Source organism: Lepeophtheirus salmonis, chromosome 6 (assembly GCF_016086655.4).
Source record: "Lepeophtheirus salmonis chromosome 6, UVic_Lsal_1.4, whole genome shotgun sequence".
Lineage (NCBI taxonomy): Eukaryota > Metazoa > Arthropoda > Copepoda > Siphonostomatoida > Caligidae > Lepeophtheirus > Lepeophtheirus salmonis.
This window is the reverse complement of record NC_052136.2, coordinates 22,024,722-22,044,886: the sequence shown is the minus strand read 5'-3', so window position 1 is coordinate 22,044,886 and position 20,165 is coordinate 22,024,722. Positions and strand designations below refer to the sequence as shown.

Sequence of the window (20,165 nt, the reverse complement as noted above, 5' to 3'; positions counted from 1 at the left end):
TAATTACGTTATCATATTTTAAACATTCCTTTCATTTCGAATAATTAATTATCAATAGAGAAGTGCAAAAAATATTTGTATAAATATAAGTGATCGAGAAAGAAAACATTCTTATTTTCAACGTGAGTTTTGAGATATTTATTACTTTATGTGAATTTTGGGAATTATATATGTACACATCAGTTTTTGATGAGATTGTGCGTAGAATATTAAGTAATAACAATAATATAAAGTTTTTATCGTACACCTCAATCCTCACATTGAAAAATGAAGAAGAACCCATAAAATCAAAATGAGAACAAAAGAACGACTTTTAAGCATAAAATGTATTTAAATTTACTAAACCTCGATTAAAATTGCTAGATATATAAATAGATTTAAAATAAGCCAAAAAAAAGAATTTTGTTATAATCTGATTTAATATTTGAGGAACATACTGAAAAGTATTGAAAGTAAAATATAAATTCAAAGGAATAAGAAACATTTAAAAAAAATAATGTGGTGTATAATATCCCAGTTTGCACACGAAGAGTTAACTTTCTGTCCTATAATTTTTTCCAAAATATATCAATGAATTATATATGTATTAATAGTATTGCACATATTTAGCAAAAATATTTATGAGTTCATTATAATGCAATGCAATAATTATATTTTTACTTTATTGTATAATTTATTATGTTATAGCATTTGAACTATTAAAAATATACTTGGATTTTGATATGCTTTTGCATTTTTTCCATTGGCTTAAGATATGAAAAGCTTGAAAAGCATGTTTTTTTTTAAATATTTTAAATTACAAGGTTTCATGACATGACCAAACGACAAAAAAACAATTTTAGCTTTTATCCATGTTTTTAAATGAAAAAATGGCTGTGCAACAACATTAAAGGTAACGCGTGTGCGATCTCCTCTCCACCGGTGCCAAGAAGGGTGCAGAATCTCCATTTCGACTGCCTGCAACATCAACTAGTCTATTAAGGATGGGAATGGAGTTATACAGTGTGTAACAAGGAAATTTTCCGCCTCATTAAAATTAATATTTGTGCAGATTAAGGTTTGAGGTGACATCTTAAGCAATGTTCCCATACATGTGTTGTTTTTCTTGTACATTGTTTTGATGTGATCAAATAGAACGAAAAAGAAGTGAACAGGAATAAAAAAATGCAAAGGGATTTGGATCTTCTCGATGCGGATGTTGATCCAAAAATAATTTCAGACACTTTCCGCGTGACCGCTAGGACAGTCTGAAACATCAAAGTGGCCAATAGGAATGGGAAATAAGGTAAAAGGAAGGCAGGCAATGGAGGAAATGGTTTGAAGCGAGATGAAACATTTTTCAAGTCCCAAGAGGCCAAGATCAAGTAAGATCCAATAACGTCAATGCGCCACTTGGCTGACGAGATCAACATTAGGAGGGCAGTTTATGATGAACTTATTAAGAGCTTTGTCATAACTCCAAGACATTTCCTCAGTGACAATATGAAGGCCTTAATGCTTGAGAGATGCAAAAAAGTCCTTAATTACATGAAGAATCATCCATCGTCTGAGAAAATCTTATCATAAAAGAAGATATTCACAGTCAACCAGGTTTTGAACCGCAGAAACAACAGATTTATAGTAGCATAACTTGAGAAAGTCCGTGGCACCTTCAGGACAAAACATTCAACCAAACATTCACACAGTAATGTGCGAGAGCTCAAGGCCAGTATCAAGAAGAAATAGGATAACATTTCCGCCAATTATATGGTGACAACTTGTGCCTAATTCTGACTTCGTGTGGAGGCTGTGATAGAGGCTGGAGGCTGTCATATTGAATGACTCTTTCTAAGATTGGTTACTAACAGTTTTTTCGATAACATTTCGTATTATACTTTTCTAAAAAAAAAATTATAAAGTTTTGGTTTTGCTTCTTGATCCCACTTTGTACATCCAGGTAGAACCAAAACATCATCTCTTTTGTGACATTCACTAGCGTGTTCCATCTATACTTTTTGTCAAAAAAGTACCAAAAATAATCAAAAATTGCATTTTGAATTTTTTTAAGGGAATGAAACAGGGAATCGGACATATTTAGATCCCTCAAAAAATGATATTCGAGCTTCTTACGTGGGAAAAAATGCTATAACATATCAAAATACAAAAAGTCCCGAGGGGTCCATTAAAATCTGAACGGCATCAGAAGGCCTGTCGCCCACTGTGGATGTAGTCCTCTTTTATGGCGTCAAAGTAGTGGCTTTGAGGGCCTTGGTGTTTACTGACATTTTTAATACCTCTCTAGACAATTTGGTGTAAAACCCCTCGATCTCATGCATAGAATCTTATGGACTTGAGGGGATTTGCCTGGGATGTTTTCTTTAACTTTTCCCAATCCAGTTTAGGCTTTTTTGAAGGAGCCCTTCTTCCTTTCCAACGTTTCAGACTTACTGACAGAGGTCCTGGAGAAGCTTCACTGCTTGAAGTGCTCGAATTGTAATTCGTCAATCACATTCAAGTGTCGTTTTCTCGACTTGTACGTAAACTGGAGAACTCAAGTTTGGTTTGGTTTTGTAACTAATTGGGTATGATTTAGTACATCGAAAATTGAATTAATTTCAATCGTTAATTATTGAATTAGTAATTGTTCAGATTTCAATGGACTACCCCCGTATCACAAATAATATAAGGATAACAAAAGGTGGTACAAAAATGCACAATATAAATTTGATAAATAGAATAAAGGCACTCAATCAAGTTATTATTCCATCCATAAATCACTGGCTAAATATGACTACAAATCAGGACAATATATATATATATATGGGAAGAGTATTTGAGACGTCCTAAAAATATAAATAATGATAGAATATATACAATAAAAAGTATAGGAGGACTAGGAGCGATAAACATAGGTATTCGTTGGATTTTAATGTCTTCCTCTATAATTAAAAAAGAAAAAAATATATAAAAATAATGCTTTGGAAAAATATAATTAACCAAGAAGATTTTGTAGAAGAGCCATTGCCTGAAGCCATTAAAGACTTGATCAAAATCCAAATGTTTATCTGCAAGACTTCAAAAATTAAATTTGAAGTATTTAATTGATTCAAAAAGAGATTTTAATAAGTTTAAAAATTAAATATTCATGCAGATGAAGATTTAATATCTACAGAAAATATAAAACATCAATCAATTACCTTATTAAAAGTGCGAGTCCAATCACGATATTAGAAATACTTGAACAAAAACACCCAAAACCACACAAATCAACATTTAAATGAAATAATACTAAATAGAAGAGGAAGACATAACAGATTATCTTCATTTACTTAAAAGAACTGGGGTAATCAACAATATTAATAATAACAATACTAGGGAGTACAATAAATAAAAAATAATAAGGAGCTAACGACGTCTCAAATGCTTTTGAAATATAAGGTAGTAAAGGGACCACTAAACAAAAGGAATCTGGGAACAGACGAAGAGGAGGAATTTTAGGTGTTACAACTGTGGTAAAATGAATAAAGAAAAGTGTGAGCCATATTCTGGGATGCTGCCCAACAAACAGAGAACACCTTGAACATTTGAAGAAGACCCTGGAAATGTACGTCAAATCTAAAGCCAAGAGTATTGTTTCTTTTGTTTATATTTCATATTTAGGTTGTCGTGTCTTTTGTTTATATAATTATTTGGTACTGAGCGAGTCGATTCGAATACTTAACCTGTTTTTAATCTGATAACGGATTGTTACTATAAGTAAAAATTATGTAATTTTTTTTTTTTTTTTTTTTGGAGTGATATATTTTATCTTCTCTCTACCAGAAAGGGGGGTAGGAAATAAAGAGAAATGAAGACGTTGTTATTATTTTTCTGTTTCATTATAGAGCAGCTATTTTTCCATCTATTGGAACATAATTTGTATTTTGATGAATTTCTTCAGTTATTATGTGAGATTATTTTCAAAACATAATTATATTATAGATGTATTCTCAACAAAAAAATTTAAAACGAATTAATAATGACGTCACAAGGGATCTATTTTACATTCTTTAAATACAAAAAAAGAAGAATGAACTGGACCTAACGCCCCCAAAAGTTAGATTGACTGCCCAGTTCCGTTCTTAATCTCAACGATACGTCTTAATCAAATTCATTACCAAGATCCTTTTATTTTTTACTATTTCCAAAATTTCCAAGAAGTTATTTTTCTCGGAAAAAACCTTATTCATTCAAATAAGGTTTTTTTTTTTTAAGTTTTATTAAATTAAGTGAAAAAATGTTAATATCAATTTTAACCTTTACTTTTAATTACTTTTTAGAATGTTACAAGAATTGATTTAAGTAATAAAATATATATGTCGGTCCCATAAAAAGCTTTAAGTAACAAATAAATAATATAACTTTTAAAATATTAGTATTTTTAAAATGCTCTTTTTTCATTATAAAATTGTATTTCTTCCCTTTACGACAAACTTTGATTTTTATTAGTGTGATCAAAAATGATGAATAAATAGTTTCCAAAGAAGAGGCCTGTTGTTTCATATTTACATTTAGGCATTTTTTCCGATTTCAAAAAATATAATTTAGAAATAATTAATTATAGAAATATGTACTCAAATAACACTAAATCATGTAGATTTTGGAAATATATACGCTAAAACAGAAATTTTGAGTTATACTGGATGCAACGTTGAAATCTGAACAATCAATACTTTTTAACTATAATAAAATATATTTCTGTAGCTACTAGACGTGTTTAAAAAATATTTGGATACCTGTTGGATCAGGGTTGTTTATTTTTTTTAATAAAAAACATCTGATTTATTTGATTAAAATCAGATTTTTAGGAAGAAAATCTTAACAGCAGTAATACAATATATAATTGTTAATTAATTAACTATTTTTATTCACACATTCACAACACTAGATACCAGAGCTGCAGAGTCTGAGTCGAACTCGCCCATAGTTGGGTCTATAGCCTGGACTCGCTAGTTGTTGGGTAAATCGTGAATCCGAGTCCAGATAAACCTGAGTGATCCACAACCTTGAACAAAACAGCAACAAAATCATGGCTGTTGCGGTAGATCTATTATTTTAGTTTAATTTTACATTATATACATACGTTAGCAAATTACAAGACTCAATTACAGCTAATATCTAAGACTCTATATCAGGTACAAGGGGACAAATGCACTATTGTTCAAGAGTCAATATTCATGTTACCACCTCAAAAACAGCTAGCAAGTAGAAAAACTGGTGAGAAAAAGGTATAAACAGCTCATTACCAAGGCTCATCTTCTTACCAAAATGCTTGATCCTTCACTGCAGGGGAAGGAACTTAATGAAGAAGAGATGAATAAGGTAATGGAATATGCTAATAAGAAATATCCAGCACTTTTTCTAGTCTGTAGTGTATTCCAACCACTACCCACAGACGGAAGTAACGGACCGGAGCAAAGGCAATAAAAAGACCTTTAGATTGGGGGTACAATCATACACTAATATATTTATTCTTTAAGGGATTAAAACTAAAAAGGACTTACATAGCCAAAACTACTAAAATGTATAAACATGTAAAATCTACTTAATAAAAAGGTACTATCTATTTAAAGAAATCCCTACGTCATTAGATAAAAGCACATAAAAGACAATACATAACAAAGTCATCATAAAGTTTCATGCAAGATCACCTCCATTTCAGTAATTTAATTTTACAGAACATTTAACCAATACCATTTTAGCTACTGAATGGTAGGAATCTCATGTAGGTTTTATGGGCAGTCACGGCAGTGATATTTTCTCTGCAGTTTATCAACTTATGACTGCCGTATCCATGTCATCTGGAGTAGAACGAGTCTTCTCATCTTTTGGATTTGTAAATTCTTAGCTGAGGAACCGCCGTTTTACAGAGAAGGCAGCAAAAACTTGTTTTTCTTTTCAAGCCCATGGATGAACAAAATGCTATAAACGAGAATGATGCATAATTGAAAATATGTTGAAACCAATAAATTTCAGATGAAGTAATATCTTTCTTTTTTAAGCCATGTTTGGATGAATAAACTCAATCTATATCGTTATAGAAGGCTGCTATAACTCTATATTGTCACCTTTAATCTTTGATGTAGCCACTTTTGGTGTCCACAATGGTATCAAGACGTCATCTGAAGGCTAGCCACTTAAAAAAAGATAAACAATTGAAATTTCTATGCCGTGTTATGAAATGTTCAACGTGCCTAACTTTATGTATATCTTTTTCTGAAAAACTCAACAGAACCTCTCAATTTACCAATAACCTAGTATACAAATTTTAGTCTCGCATCCGGTACAGGTCAGTTTCATGCTTTTCGACGTATAAACAATCCGAGGTAAACCATTTCAATCCAATGGCAAAAAAAAAAAAATTGTTGAGTAAAATGATTAGATATAAATATATAGGTACATAATCACGGTGCAGGGATAAATCGCCAAACTAAACTCTGTTAAATTCATATGAATTGATTCCATGATTTATAGTTTTAATTAGAAGTAAAATACGTATTGGTGATGCAATAGATACACTTTTTTGTAATGCTTAGTGTTGTCTCTTGTCTTGGCAATATAGAATTTATATATGACTATCAGCGATCTCCAAAAATATTATCTTACTATTTAAATAGCTAAGAAATATGGGGTCATACTTCCAATGGCGCCACTGATGTTGTTAACCCTCCGGTACAAGCTACTTATTGATTTTTGGAATATATAAAATTTATCATCGACAATATAAATAAATACTGGATAACTTTATAAATACGTCGAAAAAAAAAAAAAAAAAAAAAATTAAATTAAGTTTTGATAAAATGAAAATTTATGAGAAAAGCTAGTCGTTGAAAAAAAATAGTAAAGTATTTTTTTAAGAATACTTAAAATATGCTTTTGCTTCCAAAAAAATTGGGCTAAAACTGAACTTGATATACTTATCCCTAATATAATCTGTTCGAATTTAAACTTAAAACGAAATATTAACAAACGAATTTGGAGTTAGTGAGAACGTTTATCTAAAATATAGATATTGCATTTTATTTAGAACTGACGATAATTACAAGAATTGAAAATGCAAAAATAAATCAATGACACTGAAATAATATTGTGCCTAAAAAATCATACTGAAATAATTTGCCCGAAAAAGAACCTTGCTGAAAAGATGCTCTCCAAAAAAGCACATCTATATGAATTCTAAAAATTTGACGTTCTGGTTAAATCTGAATTGACTGCAAAAGACGGCTAATGTAAGCGTTGTTTACTAGGATATCGGGATCCCTCTGTTTTTTACTATTGTGAAAGTACCTTAGAAATCCCAAAACATTCAGAATTAGTTATTTTCATGTATTTGTAATTAAAAATAATTGAATTTGTTTTTAATTATTAGATCCGTTAGCAAGTAGCAAAGGACAAAATTTGTAATAATAAATATAGAAAATATGCACAATAACACAAAAATAAATTTGCAAAATCTGCAAAGGTGACAGTGAGCAGTTAATTTTCCGAAAAGTACTATGTATATATCCATATATATATATTTATATATACGAGTACATATTTTAATATAATTTAAAATGATATCATAAACGTATTGTTATTTCTCTTTTAGCATTATTTATTGATTAAAGAAAAATATGATATGCTAATAATATAATCTCATGATATTGAAAAGTTAATTAATGTTATTTTATGATGTCAAAACTTTACATTATATTCATTACTAGCTGAGGGCTCCCGCGTTGCAGACTTGAATAAAGTGGAATAGAAACAAGGAATGAAGGTTATATAAAAGAGACAGAAAGAGAGGGATGTAGGAACAGATGGATGTAGAAAAGATGGGGCTACGGGGGCAAGTTAAATCCCACACACGCCGTCTCGGCCTGCTCCTCCTTCCGTCAACGGCAGACACATCAAATAATTCTTTTCTCCATCGATGAATGAACAACTTTTGTACAAAAAAAGTTATGTAAAAGTAGAGTTTTAGGAGTTATAGACCATTAAAAAATGTCCCAATCTACCTGTGCATCCCTGTAGAGAAAGAGAGAGATATAGAAAAAGAGAAGAAAAATTAGATTTTATTTCACTCAAACCAGCTTTCGGAATATCATAGGAACATGTTTGGTTATTTTATACGTCTACTTGCTAAATTTGTACTAATTAGTTCTACCGTTTTGGATTACATCTGTGATAACACCAAAAACAGACATATGTAAGATAAGGTAGTAACATGAAGTTATAGCTATGTTGTTATAGGTAATCATTAGGATTGTAAATCGCAAGCATTTTTTGTACATAAAAAAATTAACCTAAAATGAACTAGGTCACCCTCATAATTTGTAGAATGTCTAAGGGGAGAACAGCTTAGCTGTTATGACGCTTCATTAAATTAGCTGCAAGTGGATGTGAGATGACAGAGATAAACACAAGTCTCACTCTGTATCAAGCAAGAACATATGATTCCGATCCCCAATTATGTTTTGAGTACACCGGGACTTACATTTATAACTCCCAAACAAATCCTCCGCGTTACATTTAGTCATTCATGAGCAGACATACTTGGAAGCTTTAAAAAAAAAAATATTGTTCACCTCTCAAAATTTGCATAATAGAGATTAGTTAATTATAATGTTTGGGCCAGGTTGTAATACATTTATGTACAAGTTTAATTCGTTCCTGAATTGAGCTCGTAAGTCAAAGCAAAGCTTAAGAAATTAACAAAAAAATTGCACTTTAAATGGGTGGAATCTCAAAAAAGTTGTCTTTTGGAGGACTCTTATCTTAAAATACTTTATGCAGTGTGCGAGATTAAATTTGACTTTAAATCAATTTAGATTACTTTAGATTATGTATTTTAAAATATTAGGTTGCATTATTAAAAGTAAGGAATATTCCAGTTAATAAATGATAAGAAAACAAACTTTCAAAAATCAACAGTTGTCAGCATGAAAGCGAAAAGGCAAAGAGTATCTTATTTTCTCCACGCCGAATTTATTGTCGAGGGGATTATAAGGTCGTAAGGTACTCTCAAAGTCTTGTTTACAAGATTAAAATCATTGTGGCTTTAGATCAGAGCCTTGAAAGACTTCCTGGTAACGGTAGACACTGGAAAATCAGGATCATAGAAAAGTGTTGCCACTATAATCACTATAAGTCTGGTCAAGTCGATGAGGCAGTACGCCAAGGCTCTCAATGCCAGTGATTGGACTCTGAGGTGGTATGTGCAGGATTTGGGGAAGGCCTCTTATGTACGATGACATCGGCAACTTCTTTCAAAAGCAACCAAGACATACTGGGTCAAGAGAGGCCAGAAATTGCTGTCTTGGTTAAATTATAAATGCCCAACCTCTTGTATTGTATTTGAGGTGTAGTGAAGAAGAGAGCCCATGATAAAGCCTCGATGTTGTACTCATTTTCTTTTTGTTAAATTTAACACTATTTTTCGTTATCAAAAAGTCCAGAATTTCACTTCGTACACTCTTTTACTTTTGAACAAAAGGCCAATTTGAGAAAATACCGTTAATCAAATTGTCTGAAAACCTTTTATTATCCTCCCTAATATTTTTCACTTTGAATAAAACCTTAGTAGAATATGAGAATACTTTCTCCCCCTTCTTCAACGTAAATTCTTACTTTGTCTTCATTATTTTATATTTTGTTTTTCTTGGATTTTTATCGAATATTATAGGATTCACAATCATTATTCATTTTTTGGCTCCTTCTAATCGATTTTTTTTGCAATAAAAATGTGAGCATTGCATTGACCTTGGATGTTGAAATTTAAAAAAAGGAGCGAAAGAGAAAAAAAGAAGATTATTCACACAGGAAAGGAAGATTACAAAATCGATATTTACCTATATTCAGTCCCATGACTAGTGGTAGTGGTAAATTTATATTTTTCTTTTCTTTTTACGCCCTTCACCATCCAAAAAAAAAAATCTTAGTACCTACCCCCAATTTATAACGGATTAATCTTTATTCTATGTATTTTTCATGGGTTCATCCAATTTTGCTTTTTTTTTTCTGAATTTTAAAATTAAAGACTCAAAGTGAATAATATAAACAGCATGCAGCCGTTGTTTAACAATTAACTTTGAGCGTATACGCAGGTAAAATGTTTTTTTTGTTTAAGTGGCTACCCAAAAGTGTTTGGTTCAGTTAAAAAAAATGGCAGATCAACGAAGTAAAATAATATTTTTTTTTAATTTTTCATGTTTCATTTGGCATTGTTTTTATTTAAATCGGATGACTAGCTTAGGAGAAAATCCATTTTTTTAAATCGTGTTAGTTGTTACATAGAGGTCACATCCTGTATTTATTTTATGAAAAAGACAAAAAAAAAAATCAATTCCAGGCCACTGTAAATAGGGTTTGAAATACGGTCAAAGTTTGCATCAATACAAAAATATCATTCTGAAATATTTAGTAAAAAATTTTTATATAAATCGTCAAAATATTATTCTTGTATTGGATCAGGGCCAATTTCAACTTAAGTGGGGCCTGAGGAAAAGATAAATGTGCAAAATTCCTTGAAATTGGATATCTTCATAGACTAATAAACAGCTTAGTATTTTTGATTGACAAGTTTTTTCAAGAGACCAAGGCTTTGTCAAATTTAGCAATAAAGCTCTGCGAAAAGTTGGTAACCAAGAGTATTTGGTTATTATTTTTCTAAAAGCAGATTTTCTGCTTTGCAACACTATAAGAGGATGAAAAATTGTGCTATCGTCTCAGATTTTTTATCATCTGACAAAGATATTGTTCCATCCAGTCAGGGACTACTTCGTTTCCGAGATATGTCATCATGTGAAACGGTATTATTCATGTGGGGAAAAATGTATTACTGCTTCAACATTTAAAACAGGGAATAAATTGCAATCATATTTAAAAATATATGAGTTTTTTTTTTAATTAATAGATTTTATAGAGGTGAGTATCGTTCTAAAAAAACTAGAATATTATGTAAAAAATAAAATACTTTTTTCTGGGCATTTTAAGTTAAGGTGTGTGGAGATCATACCGACATCGTATTACAGTAAGTCGAAATCGAATCATAGGAGGCATTCTCTTAGAGTTCCCTCTTCACCACCGTCACAAATCCTTTGTTTTATTCATTCTCTTCGCTATCGCCACAACTACCCTCATATGGAATTCAACAATGCATATATTGGCTAATTTATACCTCTCCTTATCTACGAATAGCACATACTTCATCTGAGACTCTCATAGTTTTTTCCCAATAAAGGCCTCCACGCTCTTCTTAAGTGAAGTGTGTTCTGATGCGTTAACATTTTCGTAGACAGTGGCTAATTGTTTCGCCACATCCAGAAACGTTGAAAATATTTCCATCCAGGTTTCCTAGGTTTCCAGCGTAGAATGATTCTGATGCAATTTTATATCTGTTGAGCATTTGGCTCGAAGTTAGATCCCTGTCATAGATTAAATAGCAGAAATTTATCAGATTGCCTTTCACATTTCTTGTCCTTTTTAAAAGATGCAAAAAAATCGTTGTATTTCCTCTTTCCTCCAAAAGTTTAACCCTCATTAATTGGTTAAAATAATTAATTTGTGGCTATATTTCTTAGCTCATTTTTATATCTCAAGTTTATTTGCAACTTCAGTTGTGCTTTGGCTTGATCGGTTATAGTGTTTGATGCGATTAATTCCTCGGCAGTCCTTATTCCTTTTTTACCAAACGTTTCAATATTCTTCTTAGTGATAGGGAAGTAAATTATATCTATATTCTTAAACAGGGATATCAGCACCTCTTTATTTTTAATTGTGCTCTTCATTACTTTTGCCCAAAGAGGATGGTCATAAATCATATATTAATTCCCTCCAAAAGACACCAGCACTTTTGGAGTTTCTTTCTCTTGTAATCGAACATGCCATTAGTATCCAGTGAGCATCTAAATTTATTACTCCAAGTTCACCTTTATACTTTTCCACGTATATTCTGTCGTTTTTTATGTTTTTAGGATGCCTTATGTATTCATTTTCACATATTATAACAAATTTTTGACTTGTCGTATGGTTGTAGTTTGTTACTTTGAAGCAATGGTTCAGTGAGGAATTAATATTTGAAGAGCATTTCCGTTACTTTTTTTGTTCACCATAATTCCCAAAATACCCACTTCTTCCTCTTTTTGCATTTCTAAGTTATTTAAAACAGTTTTTTCTAGCATAATCGTCATGAATGTAGATCTGTTCCAAATTTTTTTCAGTCCACTTTGTTATCTAAACTCCTCTATTTTGCTTACAATGTTATTAATATTTTTGTCCATGTTGTTGCCGTCAAATAGGAACGTGGCATTGTCTGCATAAGAAATACTAACATATATTTTCCAATTTATGTTCGTACCATCCAGCATGTCCTGAGTTCTTAGTTGTAGTGGTCTTATTGCCAAGTTAAATAGTACTGGGCTAAGAGCAGCGTTTCAAAAAGTGGGCAATACAGCACCCTGGAGCGGTATTTTGATGTGTGTGTTGGGGGGGGGGGCGGTAGAAAAAAAAAGTGGCGATTACATATTATTAGATAAAACAAAAAAATTGATATACAAAATTTAAAAAAATGTGATTAAAAGGTAGCAGCAATAAATATGTTGAATAATATCAGGTTGATAGGATAGAAGTAAGTTATATTGAGTTTCTATTATTATAGTTCATTATTGGTGCCTTTATATTTTATCTTAAACTCAGTATACTATTACTGTATAATGCAATTAGACTACTTAGAATAAATGCTTATACTTAAGATAAAAACGTGGAATTACAAAAAAGTAAGATCCATAAACTAAAATCCAAATGATGTTCCCCGAAACATCGAGGAAGAACTTTAAGGACGTCTGATGATTATAAAACAGTATTATGATATATTATGGATCCGTAATCCGGTTTTTTTTTTAAACTATTTAAACCAAAAAGTCCCTGAGAGTCATGAAACATATTTGTCTGCTGCCTCGAGAAATGTTCAAGACATGAAAAACTATTGGAAATATGGTTTTAATCAGTTTACAACAATCCACTAACAATTTGCGCGATTCATACAACATATCTTTACTGATTGCTAGATCTGGTAAGGATTACACGATTGGGCAGTAAGAAAGATTATTCGCACAATTGTACAGAAATTACCAGGCCAAATTATAAAGCTTATACCTCTCACTAATAACTCAGTTGAAGGAAGAATAAATTAAATGGTTGAAAAAATAGATGATAAATTGTGCAGCATTCTTGCTGCAACATAATTTTGCTTGCTTTTAGATGAGTCCATTTTGCTTGGAAATGAATATTTGCATCCCGCTTATGTTTGTCTTTGTCTCTTCTTTTGACTCTTTTATTGTCTTCTCTAACGACGTAGGGGTTAAATCTCCTCCAGTGTGTGGTGGTGTTCTTCTTTTCGAATGTTGTATCATCATCTCTACTGTTCTCACTCCTCGTTCCCTTTGCCTGACCTCCTGACAGCCAGGTTTGAGCAAATTGTCTGGCTTTATCCCCCGATATCTTCAACTCTGGATTTCCTTAGAGGTTGTTAAAATTTTTTGGTATTATCTTCTATTTCTTCAGTTCTCCTTCTTTCACTTGGCGACTGTGGAGATGACAACCCTAACCTCTTTTTACTCCCAGGATTGCTGGTTCCTACATCATTTCGTATAAGAAAATGAGTAATGTCTTCGTTACCTTTTCCGTCTTTCTCTTTTTATTTTATTATGGATTTTATAAAGCAACATTAAAAGTTGTGGGGAATTCATTTTTCAGGGAGAAATCTTTTAGGTACATTGTTTATATTTGTCAGCGCGTCATATTTTCTCTTTCTATCCCCAAATTGAAGACAGCGAAAGCGGATACTTGAAACTCAATTATTTCAACCTTTTAATAATAAGGAAATAACTTTGCTATGTGTAGTGAAGTGACGCTCTGCAAAGCGAAGAATATATTATTTGAGTAAGAGGAGAGAGATCTCGACTCAATCGATCAAAATTGCTCGAATAAATTTCTACGTAGGATTAAACAATCATTGGAGTTGGGAGGGTATATTTCTATTTTTGTATGTTAATAGATATTTCCTTTTTCAGGAGTAATGGATTTGATGACATAGAAGTTCCTCTCCATGATACGTTAATCTTGTAATTATACTGTAATGGTTCATGGTAGATACAAAAAAATTGTAGTGCTTTACTCAATGAGATGTGATCACCCCTTGCCTTATCCATTAGTCCACAGATCGACTCTGAGTCCCCCATAATACTTCATAAAACAAACTCACAATCTCCTCGGGATAATGAGCCCTTCCTTTTACTTTCATGATCATCCAAAGTACCAATTGTTCAAATATCTCGAAAAGTCGAGATCCTTCTCCTTCTACTCCAATAATATATTCCTTATAATATAATTTTCTTATTATTAAAAACATGCAATAGTTGAATTTCAATTATCAACAGTCGCACATCCAATTTCGAGATAGAAAGTGACAATATGACTTGCTGGCAAATTTATACAATAGACCACGATGATATATTAAAGAATGAACAAAGAAGAACGACTGCACCAACTGTTTTTTGTTTAAATCTTAAAACATTATTTCCCTCGACTTTTTTTTCTACTTATGATTAAATAACCGTCCGTCAGTAACAAGGGGTTAATTAATCATAAATAATGAGTGTTAACATAATGATACACTCCATTGCAATTTGTCAATTTCATACATGTTTGTATGTAATCATATTTCATGTATGTCCAATATTGTATATCCTCATTAAACATCACAATTATTGATTAACAGTTGAAGATGTATTAAACATATCAAATTTACACTAAAGTGCACCAATATTATTAATTGACATTACTTTAATAATTTGACCATTGTATATAAGTAGGTATGTATTATAAATGTAATATTTAAAGAAGTGAAAATGAGCACATTTTGAAACTCCAAAAGATACAATTGTACAATAGGGTTCCAATTAAATCACTTTTTTTTAAATTAAGAAATTAAGGGTTCAAATGCGTTCTTTTGATAAAAAAATACGATTCACAAAGTTTGAACAATTTCTATGTATATTTAGAGATAGTTTTGAAATTTTACATATAAACGTGATTTTGTTTTAATATCATGCGTATACACATTACAACTTGTTAGTAAAAGTTTAGTAAAGTACGACAAATATGGAATAAAAATAGGCACAGAAAGGGTCGAGTAGTTTTAATATACTTCTCAATATGGCTCTCCGCACCAACTTTTAAGCGGAGGGGCCAATAATTGTAATTGGATCAAAATAAAATTTATTTTTCTGGTGTATGTTCGATGAACATCCATCTTCATTTCTGGGATATGTCCCCTTTTCTCATCCTGCCCAGAGCGCCCGAAGAATTCTTCTTTTTTTTAATAAATTCATGAAATGTTCGGTTTTTTATTTTGGTTAAGTCGATTTTCAGGATCCTGCAAAAAAAAAAAACACGTTGTTCTCATTAATTTAATATAATATAGGGATTTTCTGTAATAAAAACAAAAGGAAATAATAAAAGTCAATTACAAAAAAAAAAAAAATTGAAATCTATATATTTTTATGAAAAAAATCTAAGTGTTCAATATTAAATTTCAAAATACTACCCTTTCTCCCCTAAGACTTGCCCTATTTGGGATATGTCATTTTTCAAAATCGTAGTATGAACAACGTACCTATGCGATAATTGTACATTCTTCTTGGTTATATCAACTTGTGAGAAATCAATGAGAACCGTTTAATAGTAACCACAACCAAACACCCAGAATCAGACATGGTGCTAGACATTGTTACCTCCAACAGCATTGTGCCGCCCCTTATCTGCGCAGGATTACAGGCTCACGGCGTTCATATACATAGACGCTTTCAAAACAACCTTCTCTCCTGGGCCATGGCAAATTTCTATGAGGGCAAGGTCGTCTTTCAGAAAGATGGTGCCCCACTCACACTGTGAAAATTATTCCAACCTTCTGGGCGTACAACCTCCCTTTCTGGGATAAAAGAATGTGGCCACCATACAGTCCGGTTGTCAATCCCCATGACTTTTCTTTCTTGCCACACTTCAAGAGAAGGCCTGTAGCATCCGTCACCTAAATGTTGAAGGCATATTACCATATTCTCTTCCCCTTAATTTAGTACGTCACAGTGTCTATTGTTTTATTTTTATTTAATTACCAATTCCCAAAAAGGAGGGACGCCGTCGATCTCTATTAGGTCTCCTGGACAGTCCTCAATGGTTCTTCCTCATCTACTTCTTTTAATGTACTCTCGTCTACTACTTTCGATCCTGGAGCTAAATGCTTTAGCGCCACTGTTGTTTCAATTTATTTGGCTTATTTTAAAATTATCGAAGTTTTAAACAAAATGGAAAAGTTACTTCGTCCAGACCGACTTGACAGGAATCTGAACTCACCAGATGCGGAGAAGCATTGGAGTTACTGGAAGTTAACTTTCAAAAGCTTTCTTGAATCTTTACCAGAACCGCAAAAAGTGAACAAATTAAGACTAATAAAACACTATGTGAATCCGACGAATTATGAATTTATTGAAGCAGCTGAAAGCTATGACGAGGCACTTAGAATGATGGACAGATATATATGAAGAAAAATAATGAAATATTCGCTAGACATTTGCTTGCTTCACGTAAACAGAAGGAAGACGAGTCGTTGGATCAATTTCTGAAACCCTTGAAGATATTAGTGAAGGATTGTCAATTTCGAGCTTTAAGTTTGTTTGATAATACAAATGAATATATACGAGATGCGTTCATTTGTGGTCTTCAATCTTCCCAAATGAGACAAATAATCTTGGGAGTGCTAAAATCATCTAAACGAGTCGTTTGACTTAGCTAAATCTCTAGAAATGGCACTATAACAATCAGTTACCTATGATTCTGTACGCGTGCCTAACGTCGCAAGAGATGAAAGGAAGACGTCGACAAACAGTGATACCATTATAACTGTAAAGGATCGTTGTTTCTTCTGTAGAAATGGAAGGCATGTCAGGTCCAGCTGCCCAGCTAGGAATGACACTTTTAGGAAGTGCAATAAACTAGGACATTTTGCTCGTATGTGCAAATCTGGTATTCAAATTTTCAACCATGGGACACAAGAGGCTGAACTGAATTTATACGTTGTGGCGTCCACATCCTTAAGAAAAATCAATGGTCAAGATTTATGTTAATGGTATCGGGGTAAATGCTCTTATAGATTCTGGAAGCTCTGACAGTTTTATTAGTCTCAGTTAAGTCAGAGAGATGAAAAAGTCAGACAAATTAATTGGGATGGCTTCTAATGTTTTTCAAACTAATACCTTGTGTCTGGTTCATGTGCAGGTTGCACATAATACAGAGTTCTATGAGCATGTCAAGTTGTTTGATCTTTCAGAATTATGTACTTATGTGATCTTGGGATTGGATTTTTTAGGCCTTCATTCAGGATTGCACATGACTTTGGGAGGAAAGAGGGAACCTTTTTCAGTTAGTAATTTGATGTGTATCAAGGGTATTCCTTCGCCTACATTATTTCGAAACCTTCTTCCAGATGTTAAACCTATCATAACAAAGTCACGAAAACGTTCAGAAGAGGATAAAGAGTTTATTCATCTAGAAGTGAAGATATTAATGGACGAGGAAATTATCGAGCCCAGTACGTCATCATGGAGGGCCCAAGTGCTGATTACTGAAAATAATAGAAGAAAACAAGGAATTGTAATCGATTATTCACTAACTATTAATAAATTTACCTTGTTAGATGTCTATCCTCTTCCACAAATTGAAGAGGTACTGCGTTAAGTGGCCGTCAACAAAATTTTCACAAAGGTGGATCTTAAAAGTGCTTGTCATCAGGTCGCGATTGAAGAGAGTGAAAGAGAATATACTGCTTTTGAAGCCTGTGGTCGATTATATCAATTTCGTCGTATACTAATTGGAGTCACTAGTGGAGTCTCTAGTTTTCAACGTGTGATAGATTTCATTATAGCCGAAAAGAACCTGGTTAAGACTTATGTATATATAGATGACGTTACTATCTGTGGGAAAGATCAAAATGATTATGATAAGAATTTCAACTCTTTCATAAAAGCCGTAAATAAGCATGCGTTGACAATAAATGAGAGTAAATGCGAATATTCAACCACAAAAATTAAGCTTTTGGCGTGTCAAATAGAAAATAGTATGATGAACCTGGATCCAGATAGACTGGAGTCACTTATGAGAATTCCAGAACCTAGGAATAAGAAAGAGTTACAACGTATCTTGGGAATGTTTTTTCATTATTCTCGATGGATATCCTCTTTCTCAAAGAAGTTACAGTCTATGGTACACCCTCAAGATTACGATTGGAATGCAGAATCGAAAGAGGCTTTTGCAAAAATGAAGAAGGACATTGGAAATGCAGTCATCATGGTTATTGATCCAATGGAAAGATTAACAGTAGAGACAGATGCTTCGGAGAGTGCGATTGGGGACTTCTTGATTCAATGTGGAAAATCGGTTGCTTTCTTTTCGAGATCGTTGAATAAGTCTGAGAGACATCATTCTACAGTAGAAAAGGAAGCTTACGCAATTGTAGAAGATTTACGAACTTGGAGGTATTTTCTGATAGGAAAACAATTCTTGCTTCTTACAGATCAAAAGCTTTGAGTTTCGTGTTTAACCAAAAACATTCTAGAAGATCAAGAATGAGAAAATTTCTAGATTGAGATTGGAATTGTCGTGTTTTTCTTTTGACATCAAATAAAGACCTGGAGAGAAAAATGTGGTTCCAGATCAATTGTCAAGACTGTGTTGAATAATTTTTGATAACTCATCTGATAAACTGCAGAGTATTCATAAGAAATTATGCCATCCTGGGATTACACGAATGTTCCACTATGTTAGATTTTGTAATCTCCCATCTTCCATTGAAGATGTCTAGAAAGTGAGCTCCACTTGCAAGGATTGCCGAGAACTGAAACCTAAATTTATAAGGAATGACGGTAACAAATTAATTAAAGCTATTAAGCCTCTTGAAAGGGTGAGCCTCGATTTTAAGGGACCCTCAAATAGCAAAAATAAATATATCTGGCCTTAGTAGATGAATATTCCAGATTTCCTTTCGCTTATCCATCTGTAGACCTCTCCTCTAAATCATTGATTAGATGTCTTCAGGATTTTGGTGCCATTTTCGGGTTGCCGGAATATATTCACTCAGATTGAGGATCTGCTTTTATGTCGAAAGAATTGAGGACATATCTAACTATAAGAGGAGTCGCAACAAGTCGTACTGCCCCTTACAATCCTCAGGGGAACGGACAGGTAGAACGATATAACGACATTGTTTTGAAGGCTGTAACATTAGCTCTCAAGTCTGGGGAGCTGCTAATAAAAGAATGGGAATTATTACTCAATGAAGCTCTAAGATCTATAAGAGGCTTACTTTGTACTGCTACTAATCAGACTCCGCACGAAAGGATGTTTCGTTATTAACGGAAGATGGGCCTTCATCAGACAATACGGACACGGCTATTAGAAGCAGATATTGTACTCCTTAAAAATCGCGTAAAAAACAATAAGAACGATCCTTTAGTTGAAAAGGTTGACTTAATACAAGTGAATCCTACGTACGCTCATGTCCGCTTCGAAAATGGAAGAGAAACCAGTGCCGCTAAAGCATTTAGCTCCAGGATCAAAAGTAGTAGATGGAGGAGATGAGAGTACATTACAAGAAGTAGATGAGGAAGAACCATTGATGACTGTCGTAGAGAATAATAATACAGAGCCCAGGAGATCTAATAGAGATCGATGGCGTCCCTCCTTTTTGAGAATTGATAATTAAATAAAACAATAGACACTGTGACGTATTAAATTAAGGGGAGGAGAATATAGTAATATTATTACATATCTATCGTTTGTAGTTCTTGATGTTACTTATCTTGTTGATATTGTGTTTCTTGCAAAAGTATTTATGTATATAAAGTTATATAAAGAAATATGAGTAAAATAACAGAAATAACGTTGAACTATTAAAAAAAATATTTATTAGAAATTTAATAAAAGTAATACATAGAAAATCAAACAAATTAATAATGATAAACGATAAAAAAATAAAAGTTATAAAAATAAAAAAACATACTACAAATGGATTCAACAAATTATCAACAACAAATGTAAATTATATATATATA

At 32.4% G+C, this 20,165-nt stretch overlaps 1 long non-coding RNA gene across 1 annotated transcript; it reads right to left on the bottom strand.

The window, feature by feature from the left end:
• Window positions 1-18,743: 18,743 nt before the first annotated feature.
• Window positions 18,744-19,833, bottom strand: LOC121120210 (uncharacterized). The gene is made up of 4 exons (XR_005864957.2): window positions 19,606-19,833; window positions 19,425-19,527; window positions 19,068-19,359; window positions 18,744-18,956 (listed from the first exon to the last, which is right to left on the bottom strand). It is a non-coding gene; the product is annotated as an uncharacterized lncRNA (long non-coding RNA).
• Window positions 19,834-20,165: the final 332 nt, after the last annotated feature.